The following is a 23,642-nucleotide window of genomic DNA, read 5'->3' on the forward strand; positions in this document are numbered from 1 at the left end:
TCCAAAGAACTTTTATGTAGCTTTAAAATGAAAAATAAAAAGATACAATTATAAATACATCCTCATTACAGCTACATAAAAATAGTCTCATAAAAAAAGACCAGGAGGAAACACCAAAATATACCAGTGATTATGTAGGCGGCTAGAAGTACAGCTGTCTCCGGGCCACCAGGACTCTCGACATTTCTAAAAATAATATTAGTGTGACTTGATGACTTTAAAAAGCGTTGCACGTTATTTACTTATTTGTTTGTGTGGGCACCCATGGCGTGCGTGCTGTCTGAGGACAACCTATGGGAATCCGTTTCTTCCTCCTACCGCCGGGCCAGGGGCTCTGATGCAGGTGGTCAGGCTTGGTAGCAGCATCTCTACCTGCTGAGCCATCTCTCCAGTCCTACCCTGTGACTTTTCAAAGTTTCTAAATTGTATCTCTGGAGTGTCTGGGGAAAATTGCAGTCTTCCAACATAGTGGAAGTGAGGGTTTTGTTGACTTTCTAGTGTTGTGTTAAGTGGCCATGTTCCAGTTCAGGGCAGCTGGTCCTGGCTTCAGAGAAAGCTTCTTAAGGGTAATTAGATAAAAAGATTAAGATTTGCTTAATTATCTTTTCTAACATTGAGTTAATGTAATGAAATTCTAAAAGCTTTATGGTATTAAAGTTACGTTGTATATAATTTCCCACCTTGTAGTTTATAAAACTTCCTGTCTGATGAAACTTCATTTGGTTGTTTTACCTAAGACAAGTTTTGTTTATTTACTTGATTTATTTATTTATTTTTGTTTTTGTTTTTGTTTGAGACAGGGTTTCTCTGTAGCTTTGGAGCCTCTCCTGGAACTAGCTCTTGCAGACCACACTGGCCTTAAACTCAAAAGATCCACCTGTCTCTGCCTCCCTGGTGCTTAGATTAAAGACGTGCGCCACCACCGCCCTGCTCGCTCATTTTATTTTGTCTTTAAGATTGTCTTGCTGCCTGTCCTGGAACTAGCTCTTGTAGACCAGGCTGGTCTCGAACTCACAGAGATCCGCCTGCCTCTGCCAAAACCACAGAGAAACCCTCTGTCTCGAAAAACCAAAAATAAAAAAATAAATAAATAAAAATAAAAAAAATAAGATTGTCTTGCTGCCAGGCAGTGGTGGCGCAAGCCTTTAATCCCAGCACTCAGGAGGCAGGGACAGGTGGATCTCTGTGAGTTCGAGGCCAGCCTGGTCTACAAGAGCTTGTCTTGCTATGTAGCCCTGGGTCACCTTAGACTTGAAATCCTCCTGCCTCAGACAGTTTCGTGCTGAGGTTACATGTCTGTGCCACCATGCCTAGCTTTCCTAAGCCATTCTTAAGATTTTATTTTTATTTATGTGTGTATGTGTGAGAGTGCCACAGAGACGGAGAGGTCATTGGGTCCCCACAGCTGGAGTGACAGCCAGTTGTGAGCCTCTCAAATGCAGCAGCTAGGAACCAGACTCTGGAAGAGCAGAGTGCTCTTAACCACAGAGCTCCTCTAGCCACACCATTTCATTTCTTAACTTATTGCATTCTATCTATCTATCTATCTATCTATCTACCTATCTATCTACCTATCTATCTACCTATCTACCTACCTACCTACCTACCTACCTATCTATATATCTATCTATCCATCCATCCATCCATCCATCCATCCATCCATGTATCTGTCTATCTGTCCTGGAACTCACTCTGTAGACCAGGCTGGTCTTGAACTCTCAGAGATCCACTTGTTTCTGCTTCCCAAGTGCTGGGATTAAAGCCATGCACCTCCACTGCCTAGCTAGCCCTACCATTTTCCATTTTTAAAAAACTAGCTTGAGCCAGCTGTTTTTATCTGCTGGGAAGGTGCCGGATGTCAGGTCCTCCTACTTACATATCTCTGGAATCCTACTTAAGTACAGAGTGGCTATCGTGAGGTTCCCTTCCCTGGCTCCCCAGGGTCCTGGGCTAGCACAGACTCCCACCCCACCCCCCTTGTACCTTTAAAGGCTTCGCCATTGTCCCTTGAGATGATGACAGTTAGTTGATGCCCACCCCTGAGAAGGGTCACAAGTGATGTCTGCAGAGTCAGCTGTGTCCTGTTCTCAGATATGGGGCGTTTGACTCCTGTTGTTTGGGTTTCGACCTGGGAGAACCCTGCTGAGAAGACAGGAAAGCTGCACATAACATCGTGGTGTTGTTGTGTCTGCCACCAGCATTACATAGGTAGTGGTTCAGCACAGGAGCCCGGGCTTTTTCAACCAGTTTGCCCAGCCTTTGCTTTCTTGGCTAAACAGAGAACCAACACCGATTCAGAAATAAGATGCACCCTAGAGCTGAGGGCTGTGTGCTGGGGAAAATCACCACCGTCAGATTCCTACGTCAGAAGAGAAGGCGTTCCCTACCACTCTTGCCTCTGTGGATTTTAGAAATAGCAAAACATCCTAATTTACAGCGTGAGACATCCTAGTTACACAGTATGCTCTAATAGCGAAGATATCATACATAACTAGCTTATCTACAAGATGGTATAACTCTTTATTCATTCCTTCATTCATTCATTCACTCATTCATTGGTTTTTCAAGACAGGGTTTCTCTGTGTAACTTTGGAGCCTGTTTTGGAACTCACTTTTTAGACCAGGCTGGCCTCAAACTCACAAGTTCTGCCTTCCTCTGTCTCCTGGGTGCTGAGATTGCGCCACCACCGCCCTGCTCTTTTTTGGTGTACCTCTTTAAAGACTCATGTATTTATGTATCTGAGTGCTCTGTCTGCATATGGGTCTGCACACCGGAAAAGGGCGTTAGATCCCTTTACAGATGGTGTGAGCCACCACGTGGGTGCTGAGGATCAAACCCAGGTCCTCTACAAGAACAGTCAGTGCTCTTAACCGCTGAGTCATCTCTCCAGCCCCTCAATCTTTGGTTTTCTTTGTTTACATTTTATTTGCTGAGAATTTTGGGACAGTGGTAATTTGTTTTTATTGCTGATCAGAAATGTATGAGCCGAGTTAGTCTGAGCACTTGCTACCACAAGAGGACACTTTTTTTTTTTTTTTGGTTTTTCGAGACAGGGTTTCGCTGTGGCTTTGGAGCCTGTCCTGGAACTAGCTCTGTAGACCAGGCTGGTCTCGAACTCAAAGAGATCCACCTGCCTCTGCCTCCCAAGTGCTGGGATTAAAGGCGTGCGCCACCACACTTTTTATGGCTTTCTCTGTGAGTGAGGAACGAATAATGTGGATAATAATACATTGTATCGTTGTATTAGCAGGAAATGATTTAAAGTTTTTCTGGTGACTTGGAGCCCTGGCTTGGATCCTCGGTGTCTGTCTAACTGGGTCTGGGGGGAGATAGAGGCAGAGGATCCTGAGCTCAGGACATGATCATTCTTGGCCACTGAGTGATTGGAGGTTAGCCTAAGACCTTGTGGTAACAAAACAAAACAAACACCCCCCCCCCAACATAACAACAACAAAAACAACCTTGGGAGAATTTTTTTTTAAGTATCTTTTTTGGTATACTTAGTTGAATGTCTTTAAAACACTGGTATTTGATAAAATTTGACTTTATAGGCTTATTTATTGTGTGCGTCTTTTTATCCAGTGCAATTACTGTTTATTCCCGGGAGATGATTTGATCAGTGAATTAGCTTGTATTATTAGTATATATAGGGCGTCTGCCATAGACACTTAGTTTGAATTCCTTTTAACTTTTTGTTTGTTGGTTTCAGATGGGTCTTACATGGTAGGCTGTTTGTTTGTCTTGGAATTTGCAGAGATCCCCTTGCCTCTGCCTGCTGGGATTAAAGGTGTGCACCACCAAACTGTGTATACTTTGCATTTCTTTTACTCTCACCAGCAGGAAGAGGCAGGCACCTTAGAAGATAACTCAGTGGCTTGAAAAACCAGTGGAATATTCGATTTGAATAATAGCCAGTCATCCTGGGAGCTACTTATATCTTGACCATTAGAGTGTGCGCTGTGTAAATTAAGCCGTCTCATGCTGCGTGTTGCTATTTCTAAGATACGTCTCTCATTTTCCATGAATGAGAGATTTTTGTATCTTTTTGCATCCCAAATGGAATATGTAGTGTAACTCAAGAAAACCCTTCATTTGTGAGAGACCAAGGATGGCAAGAGTGTTTGGAGCATCTTCTCCAGCTGTGGTGCTTTTCCTACACACAAAGCCCTCTGGCTTCCCGTGAATCTAATTTCTGAAGTCTGTGCCGGGCTCTAGGTTCCAGCACACTTTAGAAACCAGAATTATCTCCCAGCAGCAGTTAGATGAAGAGCCAGCTCACATTCCTGGAGCTTTTGAAGGGTTTCCCTTTGGTTTCTATCTTACAAATGCTAGAGGTTGTGCCCACGGCATCACACGTGTGCTGCTTAGCTCTGTCACCATCTTAGAACTCTGGTTACTCATGAAGCATGACCGTTCCTGAGTTTTCTGGCTTCCATGATATGTGTACTGAGCAGAATGTCTTTCTGAATACCATTAATGGGCAGGAGAGATGGCTCAGCAGTTAAGAGCACTGACTGCTCTTCCAGAAGACCCAGGTACATTTCCCTGAACCCACTTGGAAGCTCACAACTATCTGTAATTCCAGTCCCAGGGGATCTAACGCCCTCTTCTGACCTCCACAGGTACTGCATGTACATGGTGCACAGACACGCATGCAGGCAAAACACCTGTACAGATAACAAAGGTTAAACAGGCCACTTTTCTTCCTCTAACCTATGGTAATTATCTCTTTTATTTTAAAGCTTTTTGTTACACTACAGACTAGTGGGTTTCCTTGTAACATGTTCATACTTACATGTCATTACACCTTTTAAAGATTGTGTGTGTGGACTCACAGGTACACATACATGTGGGCCAGAAGAAGGTGTCAAATCTCCTGGAGCCAGAGCTCAGGTGATTGTGTTGGTGCAGGGAACCAAATCAGCTCTCCTAACAGAGCAACAAGTACTCAAACTCTGAGCCTTCTCTCAAGCCCTTTCCCTAGGAACTGGGAGCCTTGGATGAAACTGTGTGTCTGCTCTGTGTCAGACAGTAAGTATAGACAATTGGTTCTTATTTCTTCTATGTCAATTATTTAAATGAGTAATGTTGGCGTTGGTTATACTAAAATATTCTAAGATGTATTCTCATTAGTATTAGTTACTTTTTTTTATTGCTGTGATAAAACACCACAGTCAAGGCGACTTATAGAAGAGAGAGTTTATTTTGGGCTTATAGTTCCAGAGGGTTAGAATCCAAGGTTCATGGCAGAGGTGGCAGGTGACCAGAGCAGTTCATAGCTGGTCGCCAGTCTTTTTTTTTTTTTTTAATTTATTATGTATAGTGTCCTGCCTGCATGTATGTCTGCAAGCCAGAAGAGGGCACCAGATCTCATTACAGATGGTTGTGAGCCACCATGTGGTTGCTGGGAATTGAACTCAGGACCTCTGGAAGAGCAGCCAGTGCTCTTAACTGTCTCTGCTCCCTCTTTGCCCCTTTTCTGCCTCTTCTCTCTCCTCTTCCAATAAACCTCCTATGTGAGCTCTGTTGCATGGTACGACTCCTTCCGCTGTTTCTTTTCTAAATTATAACAGCTCTCCCCTGACTCTGGTATCTCCAACTTCTTGGTGTTCCAAGGCAATCCTGGCTTCGCCTTCACAGCTTCATGCAATGGCCTCTCTAGGCTTCCATGTAGGGACACCCCTGACACAAGCCTGACCTCAATGGCTTTCCTTAGTCATGGGGAATATTCCATAGGCCCTTTCTTGTGTCCTTGACTCTAAAGCCAGAACCCTGAGCCGAAGCTGCTTGTTCTGCTGCTTGTTGGGGCTGGAACATGGCCCGATGGTTCAAGTACGTCTTCACCAGCTTTCTTTTTTTCAGTGGTTTCTTTTACTGCCTAAGCTTGACTGTCCTGAAACTTGATCTATAGGCCTGACTGGCCTAGAATTTAGAGATCTGCCTGTCTCTGTCTCCTGAGTCCTGGGATTAGGGGTGTGCAGCACCACATCTGGCTCTAAGTTTTTTTCTTTTTTTAAAAAAATATTTATTTATTCATTATGTATACAATATTCTGTCTGTGTGTATGTCTGTAGGCCAGAATAGGGCACCAGACCTCATTCCAGATGGTTGTGAGCCACCATGTGGTTGCCGGGAATTGAACTCAGGATCTTTGGAAGAGCAGGCAATGCTCTTAACCACTGAGCCATCTCTCCAGCCCTTTTCATAAGTTGGAAGTTTAGCTGGGTGGGATTTTGCCCTGAGATCACCACTCCTTTTATTCCATTTAACATCAGGGTTTTTAAATTTTTGCTTGTCTTCTTTTTTTTCTTTCTCCCCCCGAGACAGAATATCTCTGTAGTTTTGGAGCCTGTCCTGGAACTCGCTCTGGAGACCAGGCTGGCCTCAAACTCACAGACGTCTGCCTGTCTCTGCGCCCGGTTTTGCTTGTCTTCTTGAACACAGGATTTCTCTCCATTCCATTTCCTGGTGCCCCTTTTCTCAAATTGTACATTTTGTGACTTTCTTTGCTTAGTCTGCTCCTTTTCCTTATAGATTACAATAGAGTCAACACTAATCATGATCATGTGACAGAGTCGATACTAGGCTGGTTTGAAATCTCCTCTGCCAACGCAATTAATCCAAACCTCTTCACTTTAGCCTCAGGCAGAGTCTTTGGAAAGGGCAGAAAGCAACCACACCCTTCACCAAGATTCCACAAGGGTAGTCTCTAGGCCACATACTACTGTTGCCCTCTTCTACTTCATTAAGCCCCATTAAAAGCATTCAACTGCTCTTCTAATGCAAGGTTTCAGGGTCCGCATTCCTCCATAACAAAAGCGAGATCAGGCCTACCACAGCAGTACTCCAGTGTCTGCCACTGTCTTGTCTCTCTTAGGGTACCATGGCCGTGGCAATTCTTATAAAGAAAGACATTTCATTGGGGCTGGCTTCCATTGTCATCATGGAGGGAACACAGTGGCACACAGGAAGACGTGGTGCTGGAAAGGGAGCTGAGAGTTCTATATCTGGATCCCAAGCAGCAGGAATTGACAGCCACACTGGGTGTGACTTGAGCCCGTCCCCTAGTGATGTACATCCTCCAGCAAGCCACACCTCCTAGGAGTGCCACTCCCTGTGGTCCTATGGGAGCCATTTTTATTCAGGCCACTACTCCTGCTGGACCACCTAATCACAAACTTTTCTTTAAATTTTTTTTATAGATTTATTTATCCTGTATATATGAATGTTTTCCCCGCATGCACATATGTGCACTGTATACATGCCTGGTGCCCAAGGAGGCCAGAAGAGGATGTAGAGTCCCCCAGAATTGGAGCCAGGATTCTTTAGAACTGAAGCCACAGATGACTGTAAGGCATTCAGGTCCTAGCAAGGTCAGTAAGTACTCCACACCACTGAGCCTTTCGCCAGCCCCCTCAAACTTCTTTTTCATCATATTTGGGACTGAGCCATTTATTCTGCAGATCTTCACTGAGGAATTACTGCTTGGTGCATTCTCTCCTAAGTGCTGGGGACGTAGTAGTGCAGGAGTTTGTATTCCAACAGAGACCAACAGTATGTAAACAGATGCAGCATTTGAGTGAAGACGCTGCCCTGAGATGCCCACCCCATTCTGTGGTGTACTTCCTCCCCCTACCTGGAAGGGTGGCTCAAGGGCTAAGAGCACTTGCTCTTACAGCCGACCTGGCTTCTGTTCCCAGCTCCCACATGGGGCAGCTCACAGTCACTATAACTCCAGTTCCACGGAATCAGAGGCCTCCTTTTGTCCACCTCAGGCACCAGGTCCATCCACATATGGCAGACCACACACACACACACACACACACACACACACCTTAAGGCTTTTTTAAAACACAAATAAAATCCATGTTTATTTTTAAGTAAATATGAAATGGAGTGAGAAGTGATGGTGGCCTAGGTCAGTATGCAGATAGTGAAGATGAGAGTGGTCACCATTGGAAATGCATTTTGAAGGTGCAGTCACCAGGAATGACCACTGTATTGTAACGGGATTAATCAGGTCCATAGCACGTAGACCCTCCCCTGGCACCCGCTAAAATAGATGAACAGTGAAGGGGAATTGGAGTCACTTGGCAGGGCTGTATGAATGACGTGGGTCACCAGCGTTGTTTAGACTCCTTATGGGTCAGCCCCTAAATAGAATTTTCATTTATCAACTAACATTTTAAAATTCTTTCATTTAGGCTGGTCCGAAGGTAGTGAGTTCTTTCAGTTGATTGTTCACAGTCAGCCATTTATGGCAATTGTTAGCATTGTTATACAGTTGTGAACAATTGCTAATAATTGATTACCCTGTTTTCACTACTATACTTGACTAGTCTTAAAAAAATAAAATAAATAAATAAAGTTCTTTCATTTAACAAAAACCTCAAAACAGTCCCATGATAAGCTCCAGAGACCTGACTGGCCCAGGCAAGCATTAAGTTTACACTTCGAAGCAGCTTTCATTTTTCTTACTCTGCAGTTGAAAGTCATGTACAATAACTGTGAGTTTTGTTATGTATTACAAGCACTTATTAACATTTTTTGAAGTTTCTTTGCTATATTGGGAGCCATTTCAGTTATTTACACGGCCATTCCCTCTGACGGGAGAGAGGTAAAAGGCCGAAATCCCGCTGTGCTTCTTTGAAGATTTATGATTCAATAAGTAATAATCAGGGAGATGGAAAAAGCGTGAGAGGTTTAAGCCAATTTGACTCTGACTTTTGTTTGTTTTTTTCTCCAGTGATTTGGTTGTTTTTCATTTGCTAGAAAACATTTTTAGCTAAATCCAATGAGGAATTTTCTTCAAGACATATTTCTGTATACTTTATCAAAAATGGTGGCACAGGCCTATAATCCCAGGACTTGGCAGAAGCAGGTGAATCTGTGTGAGTTCAAGCCCAGTCTGGTCTACATAGCAGGCGCCAGGCTACCTGGGGCTGCATAGCGACACCCTGACTCAAAGTTATCCAGGGGCTTTACAGGTTAGATAATATATACCGACATTTCAATATAAATATGCTTAATAGAAAATTTTTAAAAAGAAAGGAAGTATAGCTGTGACCCTATTTTATGTATGAACTATAAAAGCAGGGGTGTTTTGAAGGCTTTGAAATTGTGTACAGTTGGCTTTTCCATTTTCTTTTTAGTTTAGATTTACTTACTTTATTTTTAATTGTGTGTGAGAGAGAAAGAGACAGACAGACAGATGGACGGTTAGACTAACTACAGATATGTGTATGTAGGTGCAGTGTGCAGAGGCCAGGAGACAGTGTCAGCACCTGGTGCTGGACTCACAGGTGGTGTGAGCCACCTGGTGTGGGTGCTGGCAACGGAACTTGAGTCCCCTGCAAGAGCTGTCCAAGCTCTGAACTGCTGTGCCTTCTCTCCAGCCCTGTTTTTGCCAATTTAAAAATACTTGTTAGATATATTTCCAATTTTGTTATTATTATGTTAGTGTTACCTCGTACCTTGAGTTATAGGAAGGGTCAAACAATTAGATTTGTTTAGGAATACGTTAATAGAGTCATCCCTTAGCATCTTGGGGTTGTTTCAGGACCACTTCATGGCTACCAAGATTTGTGGATGCTCAAGATCCTTATATAAAATGGTGCAGTGCAGCCTATGGTCATCTCATGTGGCGAGTCCTCTCTGGGTGGCCAGAGCAGCTGATAGAACGGAAGCGCAGCTCAGATCTCTTTTATACTGTGCCGGGTCGGGGATAATGACAAAAGACGTCTCTAATATTTAGTACAGACACATTTCCCCTCCAAGGGTTTTCAGTCCACAGTTGGTTAAGTCCAGAGATGTAAAGCTCACGATACAGAAAGGCAGCTCAAAAATCAAATGAGTTAGTAGAACTGTGCCTGTCTCATATTAATTGAGGGAATTAAGTCCACTAACTTAATTTATTTCATATACCGGAGATGATTGGAAGGTATTAATTCAATTTCGATAGCAGAACCTTGGTTTACTTCTTTAAAAATTGTGCTGCTCATTGGAAGTGTTATAGACTGTGGAACGCCCTAGTCCAGTGGTTCTCAGCCTTCCTAATGCTGTGACCCTTTAGTACAGTTCTTTGTGTTGTAGGGACCCCAACCATAAAATTGCTTTGATGCTACTTCATAACTGTAATTTTGCTAATGTCATGAAAATAATGTAAATATCTGATATGCAGATGATCTGAGGTAATCCCTGTGAAAAGGTCGTTCAACCTAGGGGTCACGACCCATAAGTTCAGAGCAACGGCCTTGAATCTGACTTGTTTAGGCCTAACTACACTGAGTGGCATTGGGACAGAGGACAGGTAGGCCATTAGGGTTGGAGAGATAGGATAAGGACATACATTAATGTCATTATAAGAGGGAAAGAGTGAGACGTTCGTCAGCATGTGTGCTGGCTCAGCCCCATAGACCGTGTAGGTAACTTTCTGTAACAGTGTGACAGCCACCATTCTCTATAATAATGCCGCAGCGTCATCACATACTAGTCACTCTGTCTGTCCTCCGTGTACTGACCCGACATGTCTTACTCCCTGTAGAAGTGACAGTTAAGACTCTTGAGAGGTTAGAAGAGTCTCTGTGCTGGGTGGCTTAGAGGGGACTTCAGTCCAGACGTCCAGCTCGGAAGCCTGTGCTCTGGGCTGTGAGCTATGACTCGGCCCCCACACACGAAATACGGAGCTCCTTGAGTGGTATAGTATCCTTTCTTCTGTGGTTTCTCTCCTTCATTGCCAAATTGAGTGATTTATTCTACTCCCTGAGAAACAGGTCACATTCAGAGACTCATCTTGTCTCTTTACTCCTAAAAGGAAAAATATATATGTGTTTTTTCCTGAGACAGGGTTTCTCTGCATAAAACCCTGGCAGTCCTGGAACTTGTTTTATAGACCAGGCTGGCCTTGAACTCACAGAGATTCACCTGTCTCTGCCTCCCGAGTGCTGGGATTAAAAGTGCCAACATGCCCAGTGTATTTATTATTTTTTAATGTTTCTTTAAAAATACATTTATTTTTACTTTGTGTGTGTGTTTTCCTGTCTGCATGTATGTGTAACATGTACAAGCAGTGTCTACAGAAGTTAGAAGAGAGCGGCAGATCCCTGAGACTGCCACCGTGTGGTTGCTGGGAACTGAATTCCAAGAGAAACAAGTGGTTTTAATTGCTGAGCCATCTCATGACCTTAAAAAGAGATCCTAAAGATTTTTATGGGCCATCAAAATGGCCAGAGGTCAGGGTACCTACTGCAAGCCTATGATCTACACACACACACACACACTACACGGGGTGGGGGGAGAAAATATGAATGTAAGGAATGATAATCTTAAAAACGAAGGAGGGAGCCAGGCAGTGGTGGCGCACGCCTTTCATCCTAGCACTTAGGAGGCAGAGGCAGGCAGATCTCTGTGTGTTTGAGGACAGACTAGTCTACAGAGCGAGTTCCAGGACAGTCAGGGCTAAACAGAGAAGCCCTGTCTCGAAAAACAGACAAAAAAACAAAAATAAAAACAAAAATAAAAACAACAACAGCAAAGCCAAGGCGGGGCTGGAGATGTGGCTCAGTGATTAAGAGCACTGACTGGCCTTCCAGTGGACCCAGGTTCAATCCCTAGCACTCATATGGTTCCAGGGGATCTGGCACCCTCTTCTGACCTCCGTGGGAAGCAGACATACAGACAAAATGCTCATACACACAAAAAATTAAGGGAAAGTATTATCAATTCAGAATTGTATATCCAGGAAAGTTATTCCCTTCTTCAGGTTCCTACTTCGGTGCTGTTGCAACAGTGTAGGATACCGAATGGAAAAGGCAAGCGAGGTTAGCACATTCATATTTGAACCCGGTGCCACCAGCTCCAAGTCCTTTGCTCTTCATTCTGGGAACATCATTTATCTATCTCCATTACAGTGAAAAGCGCGGCAGGGACCGATTAAGATGCGCCTCTGACCGGGTGCCGCACACGGGAGACGTGGGATGCATGTTATCCCTTGCACCGTGCCACGCTGCTTCCCACAAGTGACGAGTGGAGGGCTGCTGCTTTTTTCTCTCACCCCAGAGATTTTTATCTCTTATCTTTTTCCTGAAATGCCATCCTCAGGCGCCAACAACAATTCTCTTTCCATTTGGCCGCGTTCCTTCTAGTAGCTAAGTAGCTGGCAGCTGTTTTCTTCAGATAAACAGTTACTTTGGCTCTAAACATAAAACAAGTGTTATTATAATAGCCATCTACACCCAATTCCCCACTTTTCCCACGACCCAAGTAGAACAAGAGCTTAGGTAACCACATCATGAATGTGTGTGTTCTTCTGGAGGTGAAGCCCTGAGCTAGAATTTACACTTACGCCCAAGGCCGTGGGTTCAACTCCAGCTGTGTATAGAGGAGGAATCAACCAAGTATCTCTGTTCCTTGAAAGACAATGCTGGCTCTGCAGAATTTAGAGTTTAAAGAGTGACTGTTGTTTTGTTTTTAAATATTTATTTATTTATTACATACACAATATTCTGTCTGCGTGTATGCCTGCAGGCCAGAAGAGGGCACCAAACCTCATAACAGATGGTTGTGAGCCACCATGTGGTTGCTGGGAATTGAACTCAGGACCTTTGGGAAAGCAGGCAATGCTCTTAATGGCTGAGCCATCTCTCCAGCCCTGTGACTGTTGTTTAGAATAATTAATACACCTTGTCTAGCACAGTTACTTATTTCCGAGGGCCTGAATTTATTACAGATGTGAAGCCTTCTATTTCTGATTTTCTTTGCTCTCCAAACTAAGAGACTGAAAATTGAGGTTATAACGGTTTTACCAGAAGTCATCAGATGATCTCCAGGGTAGTCAGGTGTGCAAGAGATGTGTGTGTGTGTGTGTGTGTGTGTGTGTGTGTTTGTGTGTGTGTGAGAGAGAGAGAATGTGTATGTGTTGCTTTGTGTGTTTGTGTGTGTGTTACAAGTCTGTGGTTTGCCAGTTTATTTTTCAAGCCAACATCTCTAGATGAGCTAAGGGTTTTAAGTTTTATAAAGTCTAATTTGAAGGTGTTTTTTTTTTTTTTTTTTGATTTTTCGAGACAGGGTTTCTCCGCAGCTTTTGGTTCCTGTCCTGGACCTAGCTCTTGTAGACCAGGCTGGCCTCAAACTCACAGAGATCCACCTGCCTCTGCCTCCCGAGTGCTGGGATTAAAGGCGTGCGCCACCACCGCTTGGCTGAAGTTTTTTTTTTTTAAGTTCATGCATTAAAACAAACAAACAAAAACAGGCTGGGTATTCATGGCACACACCCTTAGTCCCAGCCATCAGAGGCAGAGGCAGGTGGATTTCTGAGTTTTGAGGCCAGCCTGGTCTACAGAGCAAATTCTAGGACAGCCAGGGTTACACAGAGAAACCCAGTTTTGAAATACCAAAAAATTAAAAAATTAATTGTAAGAAATTTTTTTCAACTTTTAGGGCAGAAGATTGGCTGCAATAAAGTACTTTGAATTAAAAGGGGGAATTTTTTTCTTCTTCAAAGATTTTTTTTTTCTGTTCCTTTATTTCTAAAGTGTGTGGTTTTAATTCTTAATGCTTAGGTTTATGATGTACTTCAAGTTAATTTCTGGAATGCTGTGTGTAACCATGTGTTTGCTGTGTGAATTCAAGGGTTTTGAATTTGTCCAGTGCTGCTTTAAGGTTTTCTCTCCTTCTTTGTGAAAAGCCATACAGCAGACTCAGTGACCCGTGCTGTTCTCCGGCCACCAGTGCACATTGTCAGGATGGCTGTAGCTTTTTTATTGCAAATCTTATTTTAACTTGAATTTATATGGGTGTTTTGCCAATGTGTATATCTGCACCGTGTGTGTGTGTGTGTGTGTGTTTGTGTGTTACCTGCTGAGACCAGACACATGGTTGTGAGCAGCCATGTGGGTGCTTGGAATCGAACCTGGATCCTTTGGAAGAGCAGCCAGAGCTCCTGACCACTCAGTCCTCTCTCTAGTCCGTTACTGTATCTTTGCAATGATGTCCCATCCATTACTGTAGTTTTGCAATGATGTCCCTGAGTTTTGTCCCCTGGGCTTGTTCTTGTGTTTCTGACAATCATTTAGGCCATTATAGCTCCTTTACATTTTTAAACTGTTTAAAGTTAAATAACCGTGTGGATTTCTGCAACAAAATCTGCTTCTTTCAGATTGGGATGGTTTCAAATCTAGGAAATCAATTTTGAGAGAATTTGATGTCTTATCATGATAGAATCTTCTAGTCCACTAGTGTACAACATCTAATTTTTATTTTTTCTTAGCATTATCTTGTCATCTTCATTCTCCATGTTTTATTGCTTTCTCTTTTGTTCTCTTCTTTCCTTCTACCTTCCCTCTCCCCTGCATCTAGTCTCCATTTTCTGCTCTCTTATGCATCCCAGGCTGGCGTTAAACTATTTTAGCCTTCTGAGTGGCTTCAGCTGATGTTAAAGGCATGTGCCACCACATCTTTCCTAGGTCATTTTTTTGTTTGTTTGGTTGGTTTTGAGACAGGGTTTCTCTGTAGCTTTGGAGCCTGTTCTAGTACTAGCTTTTGTGGACCATGCTTGGCCTCAAACTCACAAGAGATCTGCCTGCCTCTGCCTCCCAAGTGCAGAGATTAAAGGTGTGTGCCACCACTGCCCTGCTTTCCTAGGTCGTTCCTTAAATCCAGTCGTGAGCTGGCTGCTCTCCTCCAAGAAGAAGCTAGGCACTAGTCCCTGCGGTTCTCCACTTCCTTCTTAAACACTGAGTGCTTAGCTGGTTTTATGTTTTTCTGCCTTTCATACTAATGCAGTAAGTACTCTGTGTGGTGTGTGCGCATGTGTGCATGTGCATGCCATAGGTCAGCGTTGTGCAGCTTCCTTTATTGCTTTCTGTTTTATTTTTATTTTTTATTTATTTATTTTTCAAGACAGGGTTTTTCTGTAGCTCTGGATGTCCCGGAACTTTGTTTACCAGGCTGACTTCAAACTCAGAGATCTTCTTGCCTCTGTCTGCTGGGATTAAAGGCATATGCTACCACCACCTGACCCTCTGTTTTATTTCTTAAATTATTTCTATTTTGTATATGTATGGGTGTTTTATCTACATGTATGTTTCTGTACTATGTGCATGCTTGTTATCCCTGAAGGTCAGAAGAGGGCATCAGATCTCCTGGAACTGGAGTTATAGATGGTTGTGAACCACCTTCTGGGTACTGGGAATCGAATCCAAGTCCCCCAGAAGAGCAGCCAGTGCTTTTAACCACTGAGCCTTTTCTGTAGCCTCACAATCTTATTATTTGAAACAGGGCCTGTCATTGAATCTGGAGCTCACTGATATACCTAGGCTGGCTACCAGCCAGTCAACCAATCTCCAGGGATTCTCCTGTGTCTGCCTGCCCAGTGCTGGGATTACATGTATGCACTGCTGTGCTCACTGCCCAGTGCTGGGATTACATGTATGTACTGCCGTGCTCACTGCCCAGTGCTGGGATTACATGTATGCACTGCCATGCTTAGCCTGCCCAGTGCTGGGATTACATGTATGCACTGCCATGCTCACTGCCCAGTGCTGGGATTACATGTATGTACTGCCGTGCTCAGCCTGCCCAGTGCTGGGATTCCATGTATGCACTGCCGTGCTCACTGCCCAGTGCTGGGATTACATGTATGCACTGCCATGCTCACTGCCCAGTGCTGGGATTCCATGTATGCACTGCCATGCTCAGCCTGCCCAGTGTTGGGATTCCATGTATGCACTGCCGTGCTCACTGCCCAGTGCTGGGATTCCATGTATGTACTGCCGTGCTCACTGCCCAGTGCCAGGATTACATGTATGTACTGCTGTGCTCACTGCCCAGTGCTGGGATTCCATGTATGTACTGCCGTGCTCACTGCCCAGTGCTGGGATTCCATGTATGTACTGCTGTGCTCACTGCCCAGTGCTGGGATTCCATGTATGTACTTACTGCCATGCTCAGCCTGCCCAGTGCTGGGATTACATGTATGCACCACCGTGCTCAGCTTTCATTTCTAAGTCATAAGCGCTAGGGCCTGGGCTCATGTCCTCATGCTTGTGTGACAGGTGTTTTACTGTCTGAGGCCCCAGGCCCTTATTTTCTTCTGTTCTTCTATTTTCAGTTATATCACTTTTTTCTTTAAATAATTAATAGATTTATGATAACTGACTTGAAGTCTGTCCACTAACTCTGCCATGTCTGTTGCTTTTTTTTAATTTTTTTTTTTTTTTTGATTTTTCGAGACAGGGTTTCTCTGTAGCTTTTGGTTCCTGTCCTGGAACTCTTGTAGACCAGGCTGGCCTCGAACTCACAGAGATCCGCCTGCCTCTGCCTCCCGGGTGCTGGGATTAAAGGCGTGTGCCACCGCCGCCCGGCTTTTTTTTAAATTTTATACGTGAATATGATCAACATTAATACTATAAATTTGACTCAACGTTTTTTTGTTTTGTTTTGTTTTTGGTTTGTTTTTTCAAGACAGGGTTTTTCTGTGTAGCTTTTGTATCGGCGTAAATGATTGCAAAGGCAGATATTAAAGAATATATATATATATATATATATATATAGTTTTAATATATAAACAAACTTACAGAACCGAGGTTCCAGCGTGGATCCGTTTTCCCAGGAGGCAGAAAAAAAAGGGAGGGCTCAGCCTTTGTGTGCTCGATTTATCCGTCAATAAACGCCCGAGGCAAACCCCGCCCCCTAAAGGGGCTGACTTAACCCTACATCTCCCCCTTTTGTCTAAATAAGACAGAACTAAACCAAATATAACTATAAACAATAATAACAAATGATAAATATATCAAATAATATTGAGAACAAAAGTTTTGATAGACATTCTATCTCAAGGAGTCTAAATAATATAGAGAGTAACTACAATTAAATAATCTTCAACTCCATCAAAGATCTGAGAAGGGAAAAAATATTACTTAACAAATGAGAGATATCCAAAATGTGCAACAAATGACAGAGACAACTGACTACCTGGGCAATCACCCAAAGTCTCATTTGCAATGTTGAGTCAACCAACTTTGGCTAAGGCCTAACATAACTGACATACCATTATCAAATGCAAGGAACTTTCTTAGAATTATCTTACCCTGTCTTGGCAAGATAAGACAATCCTGTTTCATATCTTAGTCAGTAGTTGAGGTATGGGCTTTTCTTAACCCAAAGGCCAGTTCTGCCAAGAAGACAAGCTCCCAGTGGAGTGTCTTTGGTGCTCAACGATCTCTCGGGAGTAGAGTGGTGTTGCCAGGAGTAATTGTGTCTCATTGGCACAGAATTCTAGGTTAGATTAAAGGCCATTTTCTACAGCTCTTCAAAGAGGCTGAAGATTATACTATCTATACTAAAAATAATCTCTATGTATCTAAAAGACCTGATTAACCTAAGAATAAATATGACAAACATATAATTCTCTATACCTTTCTAATTTGAAAACTAAGAGAATAAACAACTGTGCAATATGAAGACAATGATCTTCACCTGTAAACAATGTCATTACATATCAAATGTAAACAATGTTATTACATAAATAGTATCAGAGGTAGAAATGTACATTGTGATATGATAGATGTATCCATATAATATAAGCATACTCTTATACAAAAATAGAGGTAGGAACACTCACATTCAATATTCAATATATCAATATACAAGAAACAGTACCAATATAATTTTCTAAAAACAGTAAGTCACAAATACCAATCATCCCATCAAACCAGTTAATCCCCCCTTTTTTTTTTGAATATACCCCTAATTCCATACAATATCTCCCCATCCCCTCAACCCTAAACCAACCACTAAAAGATGTCCCTAACCCTGTGGGCAAACTCTGTTGGGAGAGGGGACGTCGTCCTCTTAGATTGCTTCTAGCTGACATGGGGGCGACGTTCTTCTTAGGGGCCCCTGTGAAAGCAAATGATGGTAAAATTCCCAAATTAACCTTTGACCTAAGAAAATTATAACTAGTCTCTGAGCGTTTTGAGAAGGTCCGGCCAGAGTGTTGTCAAAAATGTGCATCATTCGAAATTGTCTCCTGCAGTTGGTACCAAAAAACAGGTCTAATATTAGCGCTTAAAAAAAAATTCATGACGTCATAAAAACCAGATTGAGTTGATGTTGTGGGGCCCCATCTTCATCCTGGAAACTTCAAAGATTACTGTAGGAAAATACGTTGCTTGTTATGGGAAATTTAAACATAACAACAAGTACATATACTGACATATAAAGAAAGACACAGATATGAGGAAAGGCAAAGAAAGTTTATCAAGTATAAAATTATTCTTATTCTGTCCCATGTCATGGCTCCTGACCTGAGACAGAAACTCTGAAATATCCCTTATTAACAGGCTTGGAATTGAAGAGGGACTGAGCCATAGTCCAACTCCAAAACCAGCTCTACACATTTATAAAGAAGTGTTCAATAAAACATATAAATATATATAAAAAAATCAATACTTACCATATGTATAGAATTTTATTGTTGATGTTTAGTGGGTCGTAACTATTTTCCATCCATCAGTAATTAAATATTCAGGGTCCCTTAAATTCTTTGGAGATGAGTATTTTCCTGTGGAGATAAGAAAAGAACCCTGCCCCCAACCTATCTGTAATCCTTACCATCTGAATGCCGGTCATCCTTGTGAATGAATTGTTATTTATCTTTTCCAAGTGACTTCTCTTCTTCAAACCGAACCTTTATTAATTTTGACGGTATCCATAATTTTTCCTCACCTGTGGAGATAAGAGCAAAACCCCTTCCCCAACGCAGCGTATCTCCTGGCTTCCATTGTGAGGTCAGCACATCCTTGAAATAAACTGGTTGATTTAGTTCAGCAGACTTTTCCATTATCCAATGTCTTTCTGCAGCCGTCGTTCCCTTCTCATTAGCGTTGAGAAAATTCAAGGTTAACAAAGCATTATGTAACCTATTTCTGGGGGTGTTTTCCACCCCTTTCTGTTTGTTCAACATATCCTTTATAGTTCGATTTGATCTTTCTATGATTGCTTGACCTGTAGGATTGTATGGTATACCTGTAACATGCTTGATATTGTAATAATCAAAAAACCGTTTCATTTTCCTAGAGACATAAGCAGGACCATTATCCGTCTTTATTTGTGTAGGTATACCCATGATAGCCATGACTTCTAATAAATGAGTGATTACTGAATCAGCTTTTTCTGAACTTAAAGCAGTTGCCCACTGAAAGCCTGAATAAGTGTCATTGGTGTGATGAACATATTTTAATTTGCCAAATTCTGCAAAGTGGAACACATCCATCTGCCAGATTTCATTCCTATGGGTGCCCTTCGGATTAGCCCCTGCTGGCAGTGGCGTTTGGTTATAGAAAGAGCAGGTAGGGCATTTCTTCACAATCTCCTTAGCTTGTTGCCATGTAATAGAAAACTCTTTCTTTTTTTTTGTTTGTTTTGTTTTGTTTTGTTTTGTTTTTTCGAGATAGGGTTTCTCTGTGGCTTTGGAGCCTGTCCTGGAACTAGCTCTGTAGACCAGGCTGGTCTCGAACTCACAGAGATCCGCCTATCTCTGCCTCCCAAGTGCTGGGATTAAAGGCGTGCGCCACCATCGCCCGGCTTAGAAAACTCTTTCTTCAAACCTTTGCTATTAACATGATGTTTTTTATGAAAATCAGAGGCTTGTAGCACACTACCAATCAATAATTGATCAATTTCTGCATTACCTTGTGCTAGACCCGTATGAGATCGGATGTGTGTTATGTACATAGGGCAAAGCCTGTTCCTGATCAAATCTTGAACCTGGATAAACAATGAGGTTAGTTCTGAATCATCAGGTATAAATTCAGCAGTTTCAATATGTAAAATAACTCTTTCTGCATATTGTGAATCAGTAACTATATTAATAGGTTCTTTAAAATCTCTTAGTACCATAAGAATGGCATATAATTCTGCCTTCTGGACAGAATCATAAGGACTTTGTTCTACCTTACCCAAGTCTTCTGATTTGTAACCTGCCTTCCCTGATTTATTGGCATCAGTATAGAATGTATGGGCTCCAGTTATTGGAGCATCACGGACGATTCTAGGAAGGATCCAAGAAGTTCTCTTTATGAAGTTAAGCCGCTTGCTTTTTTGGATAGTTGTTATTATTGTCTCCCAAAAAATTAGCACAAGCTCTTTACCATGGTTCATTATCTTCCCATAATTTCTTTAGTTCATCAGCAGTGAAAGGCACTATAATTTCTGCTGGGTCTATGCCTGCTAGTTGACGAAGTCTCAGCTTGCCTTTTATAATTAACTCAGAGACTTTTTCCACATAAGTTTTCAGTTTCTTACTTGGTTTATGTGGTAAAAAGATCCATTCCAAGATAATATCATCTCTCTGCATTAAAATTCCTGTAGGAGAAATCTTTGATGGTAATATGACGAGAATACAATCGAGCTCTGGATTCACTCTGTCCTGTTGTAATTTCTCCTCAATCATTGTCAGTTCCTTTTCTGCTTCAGCTGTTAATTCTCTAGGACTGTTTAAATCTTTATCACCATCCAAGGTTTTGTTCAAATGAATTATTAGATCAGGTGTTATTCTGATAGCTGGTCGTAGACTGGAAATGTCTCCTAACAGTCTTTGAAAGTCATTAAGAGTCCGCAGGCGATCTCTCCGAATTTGTGCCTTTTGTGGCTTAATTTTTTGCAAACCTATTCTATAACCTAAATAATTAACAGAATCTCCCTTCTGAATCTTTTCAGGAGCAATTTGCAATCCCCTTTTAGGTAACAGTATCTATTTCTTCAAACAGTCTGTTCAAGGTATCTATGTTTGAATCAGATAACAATATGTCGTCCATGTAATGGTATACTATAGATTTGGGAAATTTCTTGCGTATTATTTGCAATGGTTGGTTCACAAAATATTGGCACAGGGAGGGGCTATTTAACATACCCTGGGGGAGGACGGCCCAATGGTACCTCCTCGAAGGTTGAGAATTGTTATAAGTAGGCACTGTGAAGGCAAATTTTTCTCTATCTTCTTTTTGCAAAGGTATAGTGAAAAAACAATCCTTTAAATCAATAACTATGAGAGGCTATCCTTTTGGTAATAAAGAGGGCAAAGGAATTCCAGATTGCAGAGGGCCCATAGGTTGAATAACCTTGTTGATGGCCCTGAGATCTGTCACCATTCTCCATTTACCTGATTTTTTCTTAACCGCCGGGGAGTGCTAGCTCTCCTGTCCTGCTTGATTCTCTAGCAAACAGCAGGGAAAATCGAGTCGCTCAGAATCTCAGCTGTGTCCCCAGCTGTAGTCAAGTTGGACCGGCTGAAAGGGTACAGTCTGCATGCCCAGGGAGACCGCCGCTAGGAGCGGTGGCCCCAAGAGACTCCGATTTGGGCCGGGTCTCGGCAAAGCCCCACGGGGTGGGCGCCAAATGTATCGGCATAAATAATTGCAAAGGCAGATATTAAAGAATATATATATATATATATATATATATATATATATATATATATACAAACTTACAGAACCGAGGTTCCAGCATGGAGCCGTTTTCCCAGGAGGAAAGGGAGGGCGCAGCCTCCATGCGCTCGATTTATCCGTCAACAAACGCCCGAGGCAAACCCCATCCCCTAAAGGGGCTGACTTAACCCTACAAGCTTTGGAACCTGTCCTGGAACTCTCTCTGTAGACCAGGCTGACCTCGAACTCACAGAGATCCGTCTGCCTCCTGAAGGCATGCGCCACCACCGCCCGGGTTCAACTTGCCATTTTAAAGAGATTTATTTTATTTTGAAATGTGAGGATGTGTATGGTTAGTGTCCATGAGTACAGGCGCCCAGGGAAGCCAGAGACATTGGATTCCCCCAGAGCTAAACTTACAGGTAATAGCCACGTGGGTGCCGGAAACTGACCTTGAGTCCTCTGCAAGAAGAGTATTTGCTCTTACCCACTGAGCCATCTCTCCAGCCCTGTATGGTAGTGAAACTTGAACACTTCCTGGGCCTGTGTGAACTTGGCGCTGGCCAGTTTTACAGTGCCCTCCTGGCTGGTCCTTGTTCATTGGCTGTTGCTGTCCAGCCACATAGGTTCCCTCGCATCTGCAGCTCAGTTCTTAGCCAAGGCTTCATGTAAACTGTGTAAATTGCTGGTGCTTCACCCATCCCTCCTTCTTTTTGGGTAAATTTGCCTGGAAAGTTCTGTTTACTAATTTCGCCCTTTCAGACTCCAGTCTCTTTATCTTCAATTTAGCAAGGTTGCCACACCCTGTTGGGGCTCCCCACTCGGTGCTGTGTAATACAATGTCACCAGGGAAAAAGCAAGGCCCAGCTTCCTTCAGTGGCCACAGTCCTGCGTGCCTGATATATAATACAGAAAGCATTCATCCTCTTCTGTATGGGTTTGGAACTGTGTAAGGAAGGCGGGTCCAATCTATCATGGCTGCAGGTGAGTTTTCCTGCTTGCTTTCATTAGTTTCTTCTCTCTCTCTCTCCTCTCTATCTTTCACTCTCCTCTTTCTTTCTCTCTTCTTTCTTTCTCCTTTCTTTCTTTTTTTCTCTTTTCCTAGGTTTTTCAAGACAGGGTTTCTCTGTGTAACAGCCCTGGCTGTCCTGGAACTCTCTGTAGCCCAGGCTGGCCTCGAGCTCACAGAGATCCGCCTGCCTCTGTCTAAGTGCTGGGATTAAAGGCGTGCGCCAACACTGCCTGGCTCTTAGTTTCTTTTTAATGGAGGTGAAATTTATATATCATAAAATTGTCCATTTTGCCTCTTTATCACTTAGTCAACTTTTAAGGTGGTCTAAATTGGAGTTTAAAAGATGGCTCCAGTGCCCATGTAAATGCTAGGCAGGTGTGGCATCCAGTGTTTGCGAAGCGGAGGCAGGATCCCTGCACAAGTGACCATGCTAGGCTAACTGAATGGGTAGACTAGCTGAGTGGGTAGACTAGCTGAGTGTGTAGACTAGCTGAGTGGGTAGACTAGCTGAATGGGTAGACTAGCTGAACGGGTAGACTAGCTGAGTGAGTGGGTAGACTAGCTGAATGGGTAGACTAGCTGAACGGGTAGACTAGCTGAACGGGTAGACTAGCTGAACGGGTAGACTAGCTGAACGGGTAGACTAGCTGAACGGGTAGACTAGCTGAATGGAGTGAGCCCCAAGTTCAAGTGAGAAACCCTGCCTCAGTAAATTCTGAAGTGGAGAACAGTTGAGGAAGACTCCAGGTGTCACCCACTGGCCTCTACTCTATGGATGTATACATGGAAAAAAATAAGAAAAGAAGAAAGGCCTAAATTAATAAGGCAAATTTATCCATTTAATTCTATTGTCATAAAGGATCTGAAGAAACTCGCTCTGTGTGAGGTGTTGGGAAACTGAGCATCTGTACTGTCCTGTCCAAAGAGAATTTGTTACCTGACTGGAGTCACGTTGGTTCCTGTCATATGGTGAACACACATGATGTGTTCAGCTGATAGCTGCATTTGATGTATTTATTTGATGAACGCAAATATACTGGAGAACAACAGAAAATAAAGGCAAAGAAGCCTGGTTCAGAATCCCCTGCACGCATTGTGTCATTTTTAACCTGAGTGCCGAATCTGTGTATTTCTGCTCTCCTATGTCCTGCTGGCTACGGCTGTGTCTCCCCTGCGATCACCCACTATGACCGTCCGTGTTCCT

The 23,642-nt window shown here is 42.9% G+C and overlaps 1 protein-coding gene across 1 annotated transcript in view; it reads left to right on the forward strand.

Annotated features, from left to right (window-relative positions):
- The window catches only part of Dennd2c (DENN domain containing 2C), an 81,980-nt gene that overhangs the window by 12,194 nt on the left and 46,144 nt on the right, over nt 1-23,642 (forward strand). The gene's annotated exons all lie outside the window — the stretch shown is intronic.

Source organism: Microtus oregoni, unplaced genomic scaffold, assembly GCF_018167655.1.
Source record: "Microtus oregoni isolate MIOR12 unplaced genomic scaffold, Mior012 000054F_ref0000373, whole genome shotgun sequence".
Classification (NCBI taxonomy): Eukaryota; Metazoa; Chordata; class Mammalia; order Rodentia; family Cricetidae; genus Microtus; species Microtus oregoni.